Source organism: Urtica dioica, chromosome 7 (assembly GCF_054948205.1).
Source record: "Urtica dioica subsp. dioica isolate 48M chromosome 7, U.dioica_male_clone48M_v1_H2, whole genome shotgun sequence".
Taxonomy (NCBI): Eukaryota; Viridiplantae; Streptophyta; class Magnoliopsida; order Rosales; family Urticaceae; genus Urtica; species Urtica dioica.
Genome location: NC_142762.1, coordinates 6,036,484 through 6,046,806, shown reverse-complemented (window position 1 = coordinate 6,046,806; position 10,323 = coordinate 6,036,484).

Below are 10,323 nucleotides of genomic sequence, written 5' to 3'. Positions count from 1 at the left end.
TGAGTATGTAAGCATCAAGTTCCTAGTTCTTCGAAGATACTTAAGAACATGCTTAACAGCAATCCAGTGCTCGGGTCCAGGGTTGGATTGGAAACGGCTAACTACGCTAACGGCGAAACATATATCAGGTCTAGTGCAAAGCATAGCATACATGAGGCTTCCTACGGCAGAGGCGTAAGGAATCTTCCTCATGTCTTCAATCTCTTGTGCAGTCTTGGGAGACTGGTCCTTAGAGAGTGAAACTCCATGCCTAATGGGTGTTTGACCCCTCTTGCAGTCTTGCATCGAGAGGCGATCCATCACCTTATCAATATAAGATGCTTGAGAGAGCGACAGGGTCCGGTTTTTCCTATCTCGAAAGATTTGGATTCCCAGAATGTACGCGGCTTCTCCTAGATCTTTCATATCAAATTGCTTTGCTAGCCAGACCTTAACCTCAGATAACTTACCCACGTCATTACCAATGAGTAGTATATCATCGACATATAGTACCAGAAACACAACTTTGCCTTCGTGTATTAACTTGTAAACACAAGGCTCATCCATTGACTGTTCAAAGCCAAAGCTCTTTACAGTTTCATCGAATCTAATATTCCATGACCTAGATGCTTGCTTTAGTCCATAAATGGATTTAAGCAACTCACAAACCTTGGTCTCTTGACCTTCATCCACGAAACCGTCTGGTTGAGCCATGTAAATGCGCTCGTCAAGATTGCCATTCAGAAAGGCTGTCTTGACATCCATTTGCCAGATCTCATAGTCGAGAGCTGCAGCTATGGATAGGAGTATGCGGATGGATTTAAGCATCGCGACTGGCGAGAAGGTTTCTTCATAGTCAATCCCTTCTTGTTGGGTATAACCCTTCGCCACAAGTCGTGCTTTGAACGTCTCAACGTTCCCATCAGGACCCCTTTTCTTCTTGTATATCCACTTACACCCTACGGGTTTAATCCCTTCAGGAAGGTCTACAAGTTTCCAGACTTTGTTGACATACATCGAGTGCATCTCAACTTTCATGGCGTCAAGCCAAAGGTTTGATTCAGAACAAGCCATCGCTTGGCTATAGGAAACAGGGTCATCCATGTCGGAGACGGCTACAAGAGAGTCTCCATAAGACATGTACCTGTCAGGCTTTTGAGTAGCCCTCCCACTACGTCGAAGTACTACTTGACGAGATTCTGATGAGTTAGGTTGTGTTTCAGTTGGGGTAAGAACAGTTCTTACAGACGTGGTAGAAGCTTCCTCACCCAACTTTTCTTCAAGCACAATTTTGCTTCTAGGTTTCGCATCCTTCATAAAGTCCTCCTCAAGGAAACGAGCATTCGTGCTAACGAAAGTCTTATCGTCCTCGGGACTATAGAAAGTAAAACCTTTGGTTTCCTTCGGATATCCTACAAACAGGCACAATTCTGACCTACTAGCCAACTTGCTAGTCTTTTGCCTCAGCACGTGTGCAGGGCAACCCCAAATTCGGATGCGGCCAAGATTCACTTTACGGCCAGTCCATCATTCATAAGGAGTACCAGGAACCGTTTTGGACGGAACTTGGTTCAGAATGTAGGTGGCTGTTTCGAGGGCATATCCCCAAAAGGAAAGCGGGAGTGATGAGTAACTCATCATTGATCTAACCATCTCCATAAGAGTTCGGTTTCTTCTCTCTGACACTCCGTTTTGTTGAGGTGTGCCAGGTGCGGTAAGCTGAGAAGTGATACCTTCTTCTTTAAGAAAGTCATCGAACTCTCCAGACATATACTCACCACCTCGATCAGATCGAAGGGTTTTGATCACTTTGCCAGTTTGCTTTTCCACTAAAGCCCTAAAGACCTTAAATACGTTAAAGGTCTCGGATTTGTGTTTAAGCAAATAGACAAACCCATATCTTGAGTAATCATCAGTGAAGGTAACGAAGTATTCGTATCCTCCACGCGCCTGTTGGTTGAGCGGACCACATACATCAGAATGTATTAGTTCCAGCAACTCAGTGGCTCTTCGACCCTTATCGGAGAAAGGGCGCTTAGTCATTTTTCCTTCTATGCAGGATTCACAAGTAGGTAGTGAACCTATTGCAGAGGCTTGGAGTGGACCATCCCTCACAAGTCTCTTAATCCTATCTAGACGGATATGACCAAGTCTTAAGTGCCAGAGGTATGTTGATTTTGTTAGATCGGAGGATTCAGAAAGTTTGATCCTCTTTGGCTCCCTAATTAGATCGTTATCTATTTCGGTGTCTAAAAGAGAAGGTTGAGTGGGATAGATGTAAAAAAGAGCATTCTTCATACATGCATCAGTGACAAAAGAATTATCAGGAAACGAAATACGAATTCCATTCTTAATGAACTTTAAACAATAATCTTGCTCAAGAAGACGAGCAACGGATATTAAGTTCTTCCCAAAGGTAGGAACAAAATAAACATTATTCAAGTTTAAAGTGCGGTCTTCAAAAGACAGCGTCACAGATCCCACAGCCTTTGCAGACACCAGGCTCCCATCACCCCATTTGAAACAGAACTCGCGTTCCTCTAAGCTTTTGGTTTTCTTGAAACCATTCAAGGAACAGCAAATATGGTTAGTAGCAGCGGAGTCAAGAATCCACGTTGATACATTATCAGCTACTAAGCATGCTTCGGTAACTAGTACAATACCATGTTCCTTTGCTTTGAGATAGGCGGGACAGTTCATTTTGTCGGCCTTGTAAGGTCTCTTCACAGTTTCAGAGGCGGAGGCTTTTCGCTCAGTAGCATGTGCCTCTCCTTGATTCCTCTTTCTCTTAGTGAAACCTACAGCAGTGTGAAGTTCCTCCATAAGCTTGGTAGCAGTGTACTCTAGCTTGTTTATGGAGTAGTTCATCTTGGAGGTATCAAGAGACGCGGGGAGAGTTTCTAAGATCATATCTATGAGATTCTTCCCATCAGTCTCAGATCCTAGGATTTCCATTTTATTTAGAAAACTAATGATCAGTATCATAAAGCCTCTAACAGGAGTCCTAGCCTTCATATGACAGTTCATAAACTGTCGGACTGCTTTTTGCCTTGCTTGACGCCTTTGCCCTCCAAAACTCTCAAGGAGATTGTAGAGCATGTCAGCGGCAGTCTCGATGTCACGATGTTGCTTGTTCAACATATTGTTCATAGATGCTAAGATATAGCACCTCACAATCTCATCGGATCGAAGCCAGGCCGCTAAGGCGTCATTGTCCTCTTGAGTTGAATCATCATTCGTCAGAGGAGGACACGGGGTGGTGAGTACCCATTTGTGCTTGTTAACGGTAGGTATTATGTCGAGGTTATGTTTCGAATCTATGTAGTTTTCGTTTTCGAGTTGGTTCGAGGAAAGAAAGATAGAGAGAGGGTTGAGAGACATATTGCCTATATAAGTTGAAACAAGTTTATGATTAGTCTTTGGTTTAGGATTTAAGTTTCATTAAGACTTTTGTAAAATCCAAAGGTGTTATGAACGAAATGACACTTTACTCCTTCGAGGGAAGGCCGCAACGAGTCTCCTTTCATAAGTAAATGACTCATCATTAATGCATAGCCAAGATGTCAATACATCAATTTTGACTAGCCACCTTGTAAATTGGTTTGATCACTCACATCCTTTCGCAGGGCCTCGAGGGAGGATTACTAGGGATTGAGTCTAAGTGTGTAACCAACCACTTAGTCCAAAAGATTGACTTTGAAAAACAATCCGCCGAGGGGAGGTCTTGTCATCATCGTCTCACTCTCGAACGTAGCTCATTGAGCAATGATCAGAGCAAAGCGCCCTTGAGTACTCTCATTTAAGAGAGGGCCACGAGGGTGACTCTTAGTCCGGCGACACTTGCACTTTTCATTAGTGTTGGGGATCGTGGGTTACAAACAACAAGTATAACCCTCCCACTTAGTTTTTGGAGATGGTTCATCGACTCTTTTAAGTTCGGAAACAAATTTCCTAGTTAGAGAGCGACAGAGCGGACAACTAGAAGAGAATCCTAGATCGACATGTTCAGAGCAGTATTAGTGCATAAAGGCACAAGGGACATACTCGATCTTTTCCTATTTTCTATTTCGGGAAAGTGCGTGAGGGAAGTGTGAACTTCAACTCACTCGAACACTTGAAAGTTTGAGATTACACATCTTTTTATTTTTCGGCTTTGTCTACAAAGAGACCTCCCACTCAAAATTTCAAGAGCATATAGATTTTGAACATATGTGATATAGATATAGTTTTGAAAACATTTTGAAAACTTATTTGATTTGGATGACAAAATATTTTCAAGTTTGAAAGTGAAAACGGTTTTTCAAAATTCAAACTAGTTTTGTAAAAATTCAATTTCAATTAATCTTTCAAAAATCAAAACTTTTAATCTTTACACATCATGTTTATAATCATATGAAAAACATTTTTGCTCAAGAAAATTTTCTCATTAGAGTTCTATAACTCATGGTAGTGGGGTTTGAAAATCCGGATTTCTAAAAAACTGGAGTTTCAGACAGCCGCGCACCTCGGAGTAAAATCGCCATATCTGGCGGCTCCGATGTCCTTTTGAGTCGAAACCGGTGGCATTGGACAGAGGACAGACAGAGCTTTAATTTGATTCAAGAATCATTAAATTTCGATTTCTGAGCAGAGAGTTATGCCGCTTTTAATGCGGGTTTACATTCCAGCTCGAAGAAAAAGAAATAAATTAAAGCTTCGTCCTTTTAGGTGCGAAAAAGAATCGAGTGTAACGGAACGTTTTAAGATGTTGTTTAAAGCTTTTATTTGTGTTTTATTAGCAGGGTAACAACATAGAATAAAAGAAATAACAACATGCATAAAACGATTCAAGTAAATAAACGGAACTAGTAAGAAAATAAAACTAGTCACAAAATTTACTCGAAAATTCTCAAACCTTTAAAACACGTTTTTCAATATAAAAAATTAAAAACTTTTAGAACTGATTCTAATGTGTTTTAACATCATCCCAAACTCATAGAAAATCAACATGGTTTTTAATTTAGAGACAAGAGCAATAAATTAAAAATAATCTAAGATTACAATTCTAACTTGTCACAAAATTAGTAAACTTTCGAAAACGATTTTCAAGCTCATAAATTAAAAACATGCACATGCATTCCTTTGACCATAGCTCTGATACCATTTGTTGGAATCGATCTAGGGTTTAAGAAAAAGTTTAACGCTTCGTTAAGCGGCGGAATTTTAAAAATTTTCTTTTTAAGTAAAACTAGTTTTTACTAACCTAGACAAGAGCATGTGCATGTAAATAAAAACCAATATGAGCTATTAAAGTTACTAACCTTTCTTGAAGCTTGAACCTTGTAGAAGCTTTTGGAAAGTTGCAACGCTCGTCTCCCCTCGCAGCACGTCTCTCTTTCTTTCCTCGGCTCCTCGAGCAACCACGAAAGTTTCTATCACTAAATCACTCGAAAAGTAGGAATCAGTGAGTGGGCACTTTTAAACACTACGACTTGAGAACGAGTCTCGAAGTCGCAGAGCTAAACGCTAGGTCAAGTGAGGACCTAGGTGCCAAAACAAGAAAAATCGAAAATAAAAACTAGAGAGAGAGAGAGGAAGGGGCGGCCAAGTCTAGAGAGAGAAGCTCTCAATCTCTAAAACTTTGCATGAATGAAAAGTGTGGAATGAGGCTCCTATTTATAGGAGAGGTCTCACCTTCAATAAGGTAGTTTCCTCTTCTATAGAATATCACATATTCATGAGCCAATTTCCCTTTTCCTTCAAAGAGTCACACGGCCAAGACTAAGCAAGTAAGTCCTTGGATTTGTTTCCTCTTTTATTTGCTTCTCTCTTGATCCTTTTGGGCGCCTACCATGCTTTCCCCTTAGGGGAAATTTGTTTCCTCTTTTTCTTTTGGCAAGTATCTTAATACATTTATGCACAAAATAAACTCTCTTTCCTCTTGGGTAATATGGGCGCCTACACCATCTAGAAAGGGCTTCTAGAAGCTTTTCCATTTTGTTCATGACAACATGAAAAAGGCCCATTAAGAATTTTCAATAAAATTCTTATGAAATGAAATTAATTCACAAGGCCCAATTAATCATATTATGGCCGAGTGACATTAAGTCATCAAATGAACTTGTCAAAAAATTTATTGACATTCATTTCATCCTTTGTCTCAAAAGACAAAAATACCCTTTTGACTATTTTCGTTCTTGTTTTGACTTAGCTTCCAGTTTAACTATTCCTATCGATGTGATTCGTGACAGTGACCTCATGGACCCAAATGAACAAAGCTTTAGCTAAACACTTGGACTCAAAAGTTCACAAACCTTTTCCAAGTTTAGCTTAATGCCAGCTGACTCCACTAAAGAGCTGACACTGAAAATCTCTCGGTTCAAATGAATTTGTTTTCTACTCAAGAATTCGACCTAATTATAATGAGCGGATCCACTGAATATTATCTATGCTACCCTTCATGAATGTCATCAGCTAGTCGGGATTTACTAAATTACCATTTTACCCTTCTAGCTGTTATTTCCTCAACTCCTTTGTCGCTTGTGAATAAGTTAGAAACAATGTATTGACGAGGAGCTAACAAGTCACATTGTTTCATCCAAAAGAGTCAGGACTCAATTTGGACACTGGCCAGTTCATTTATTCACACTCCAAGGAACAAAGCATGAGGTGACATACATTGCATTTCAGCAATCTTGTACATGAATTCCATATCTATGAGAACTTCACAAAGTTACTCATGACATACTCACAACTTAGTATTTCACCAATAGGCCCTGTTCGGAATGACATAGTGAGTCCGAACTCTGACTTTCTCAAATGAGAATACTAAGGTGTGAAATGGCATGTCTCATTTCAGGATTAAGGTAAGCATGATGCAATTCATACATAGTGACTTCGAGACATAAGAGGTTAAATGGTTTGTTCTTATATTGTCTCTAGAAGTGCACTGGTCAATTCAGTACCTTCGGAAGATACCTAGAAGAACTATAGAGTCTCCAACTCTCAATGCCTCATAACCAGACATCATAGATTCTTCTAACAATCATACTGAGGTCAATAGTCCTTTGACCCTAAGATTGCGAATATATCGTTTTAAGCAAACTACGAAGAGTGTGTTCATGCAAATCTACATTTGTCTCTTCGTAAGTTGTTAAGTTTGTTTATGGACTAAAAGACTAAGGTTTTATCATAAAGCTTCAAACAAAGAAAGAATGAATGAACGTTTCAACCTTTTATTAATGAATAAGCAATTACAAGCAAGAGTCTTCGTAAGACTATATGACATCAAATGTACATAAATAGACACTACTACTCTTCTTGTGGGCACCATTGACAACACTTGGATGGTTTGCGTTCTTAAGTATTTTCAACTGCGAGTCAGCCATGTTACGTAGGTGTGTTACGTGTGCCGGATTGTGCCACGTGGGCGTCTCAGATCGCGCCATGTAGGCGTCTTGGGTTGCGCCATGTAAGAGACTTACGTGCATCATGTAGGCGTCTTAGGTTGCGCCATGTAGGCGTCTTACGGGCTGCGCCTTTACGCGACTTACGTGCGCCATGTAGGCGTCTTAGGTTGCGCCATGTAGGCGTCTTACGGGCTGCGCCTTTACGCGACTTACGTGCGCCATGTAGGCGTCTTAGGTTGCGCCATGTAGGCGTCTTACGGGCTGCGCCTTTACGCGACTTACGTGCGCCATGTAGGCGTCTTAGGTTGCGCCATGTAGGCGTCTTACGGGTTGCGCCTTTACGCGACTTACGTGCGCCATGTAGGCGTCTTAGGTTGCGCCATGTAGGCGTCTTACGGGCTGCGCCTTTACGCGACTTACGTGCGCCATGTAGGCGTCTTAGGTTGCGCCATGTAGGCGTCTTACGGGTTGCGCCTTTACGCGACTTACGTGCGCCATGTAGGCGTCTTAGGTTGCGCCATGTAGGCGTCTTACGGGTTGCGCCTTTACGCGACTTACGTGCGCCATGTAGGCGTCTTAGGTTGCGCCATGTAGGCGTCTTACGGGTTGCGCCTTTACGCGACTTACGTGCGCCATGTAGGCGTCTTAGGTTGCGCCATGTAGGCGTCTTACGGGTTGCGCCTTTACGCGACTTACGTGCGCCATGTAGGCGTCTTAGGTTGCGCCATGTAGGCGTCTTACGGGTTGCGCCTTTACGCGACTTACGTGCGCCATGTAGGCGTCTTAGGTTGCGCCCTATAGGCGTCTTACGGGTTGCGCCTTTACGCGACTTACGTGCGCCATGTAGGCGTCTTAGGTTGCGCCATGTAGGCGTCTTACGGGTTGCGCCTTTACGCGACTTACGTGTGCCATGTAGGCGTCTTAGGTTGCGCCCTGTAGGCGTCTTACGGGCTGCGCCTTTACGCGACTTACGTGCGCCATGTAGGCGTCTTACGATTTTTTTTTGGTGGAGCGTGTTCTTTTGAAAGTTTCCTTACCATAGCTAGCCCCCCCAAGTTTTTTGGGTTATAAGTTAATTGTTGATAACCAGAAAACTTGCATAAAACGAAATTGAAATGGAAAACTTGAGTTTTATTACTTTTGCGAAAAAAAAACTTGCGAGAAAATTCAAATCCTAAAACATTGGCTCGTAGGCCTTATTGAAAATGGAAATAAAAGCGATAAAAAAGCGGGGGACGCTAGCTACTGATAGTACTGCCTCAAGTGCTCCGCGTTCCACGGGTGGCGAATCGGAGTTCCGTCCGTGTGCTCGATGTAGTATGTCCCGTCGTGAATGACTTTGCGGACTCTGTAAGGGCCTTCCCAGTTTGGGCCTAGGACGCCGGCGCCTTGGACTTGTGTGTTTTGGAACACTCGTCTGAGGACAAGGCTTCCGACAGCAAAGGTTCGCCTTTTGATTTTGGAGTTGTAGTATCTTTCGACCTTGCGCTTCTGTGCGGCGAGGCGTCGGAATGCTTCCGCCCTCTTTTCGTCGATCAGGTCCAACTCAAGGCGCATGGCCTCGTTGTTTTCCGCTTCGTCGAACGTGTCGACTCGGAACGTGGGTATCTCGGTTTCAATTGGAACCACGGCCTCGACCCGATATGCAAGGGAGAATGGCGTCTCGTCGGTGGCGTTTCGCGCGGTTGTCCTATACGCCCATAGGACGAATGGTAATTCATCGGCCCAGGCGCCTTTCTTCTCTTCGAGCTTCTTTTTCAGGTTGCTCTTGATAGTCTTGTTGACTGCCTCGACTTGGCCGTTGGCCTGAGGATGTCGCGGCGAGGAGAAGGTCTTGCTGATCTTCAGTTGATCGCAGATATCTCTTACTCGCGCGTTGTCAAATTGCGCCCCGTTGTCGGTTACAATCGAGGCGGGGATACCGTGCCTGCATATGATGTTCTTCCAGATGAAGTTCGTCGTGTTTGCCTCAGTTATTCTGGCAAGCGGCTCGGCCTCTACCCACTTAGTGAAGTAGTCGATGGCGATAATGGCGTACTCGTATTGCCTCGGCGCTCTAGGGAGCTTGCCAATGATGTCCACGCCCCACTTAGCAAAGGGACGTGGGACAACGATGCTGCTTAACGGGGTCGGGGGCTGTCGCGGAATTTCCGCGAAGCGCTGGCATTTATCGCAACGCCTTGCCCATTCGCAAGCATCTCGCTTCATGGAGGGCCATAAATAGCCTTGCTTAAGCGCTTTGAGCGCAAGGGAAGTTCCAGCGGCGTGGTTTCCGCAGATGCCCTCATGGATTTCGCGGAGGACCTTGGTTGACTCAACGCTATCGAGGCATCAGAGCAGCGGTGTCGAGTAACCGCGCTTATAGAGCGTGCCCTCTCGGAGCTTGTATTTGGATGCTAAGGCCCTCGGTTTATCGGCTTCCTTGCGGTCTTCGGGGAGTTCCCCTCTTCACAAAAACTCGATAATTGAGCCCATCCACGTGGGCTGAGATGCCACTTCTATGGTCCCGACTTCGTCTCGGGAGACGGACGGTCGTGGGAGAGATTCAATGGGCACAGTCCCCAATCCGTCTTCGTCGATGCCAGATCCGAGGCGAGCAAGCGCATCAGCCTCCGAATTTTGTTCTCTCGGGATTTGGTGAATCTCGAACCAAGAGAAGGCCTCGAGTTTGGAGTTCGTCTTAGCCAGGTATGCGACCATGTTGGGCTCCTTGGCGATGTAATCTCCCTTAACCTGGTTTACGATCAACTGCGAGTCGCAGTGTATTCGCAGGTTATGGGAGCCGAGCTTATGTGCTAGCTCTATCCCTACAATGAGCGCTTCGTATTCAGCTTCATTGTTGGAGGCTTGGAAGCCGTAGTGGAGGGCATATCGCAGCTTTTCCCCATCGGGGTTAATTAGGATTATTCCGGCGCCAGCCCCCCGAGCATTAGATGCTCCGTCTACGTATAACTCC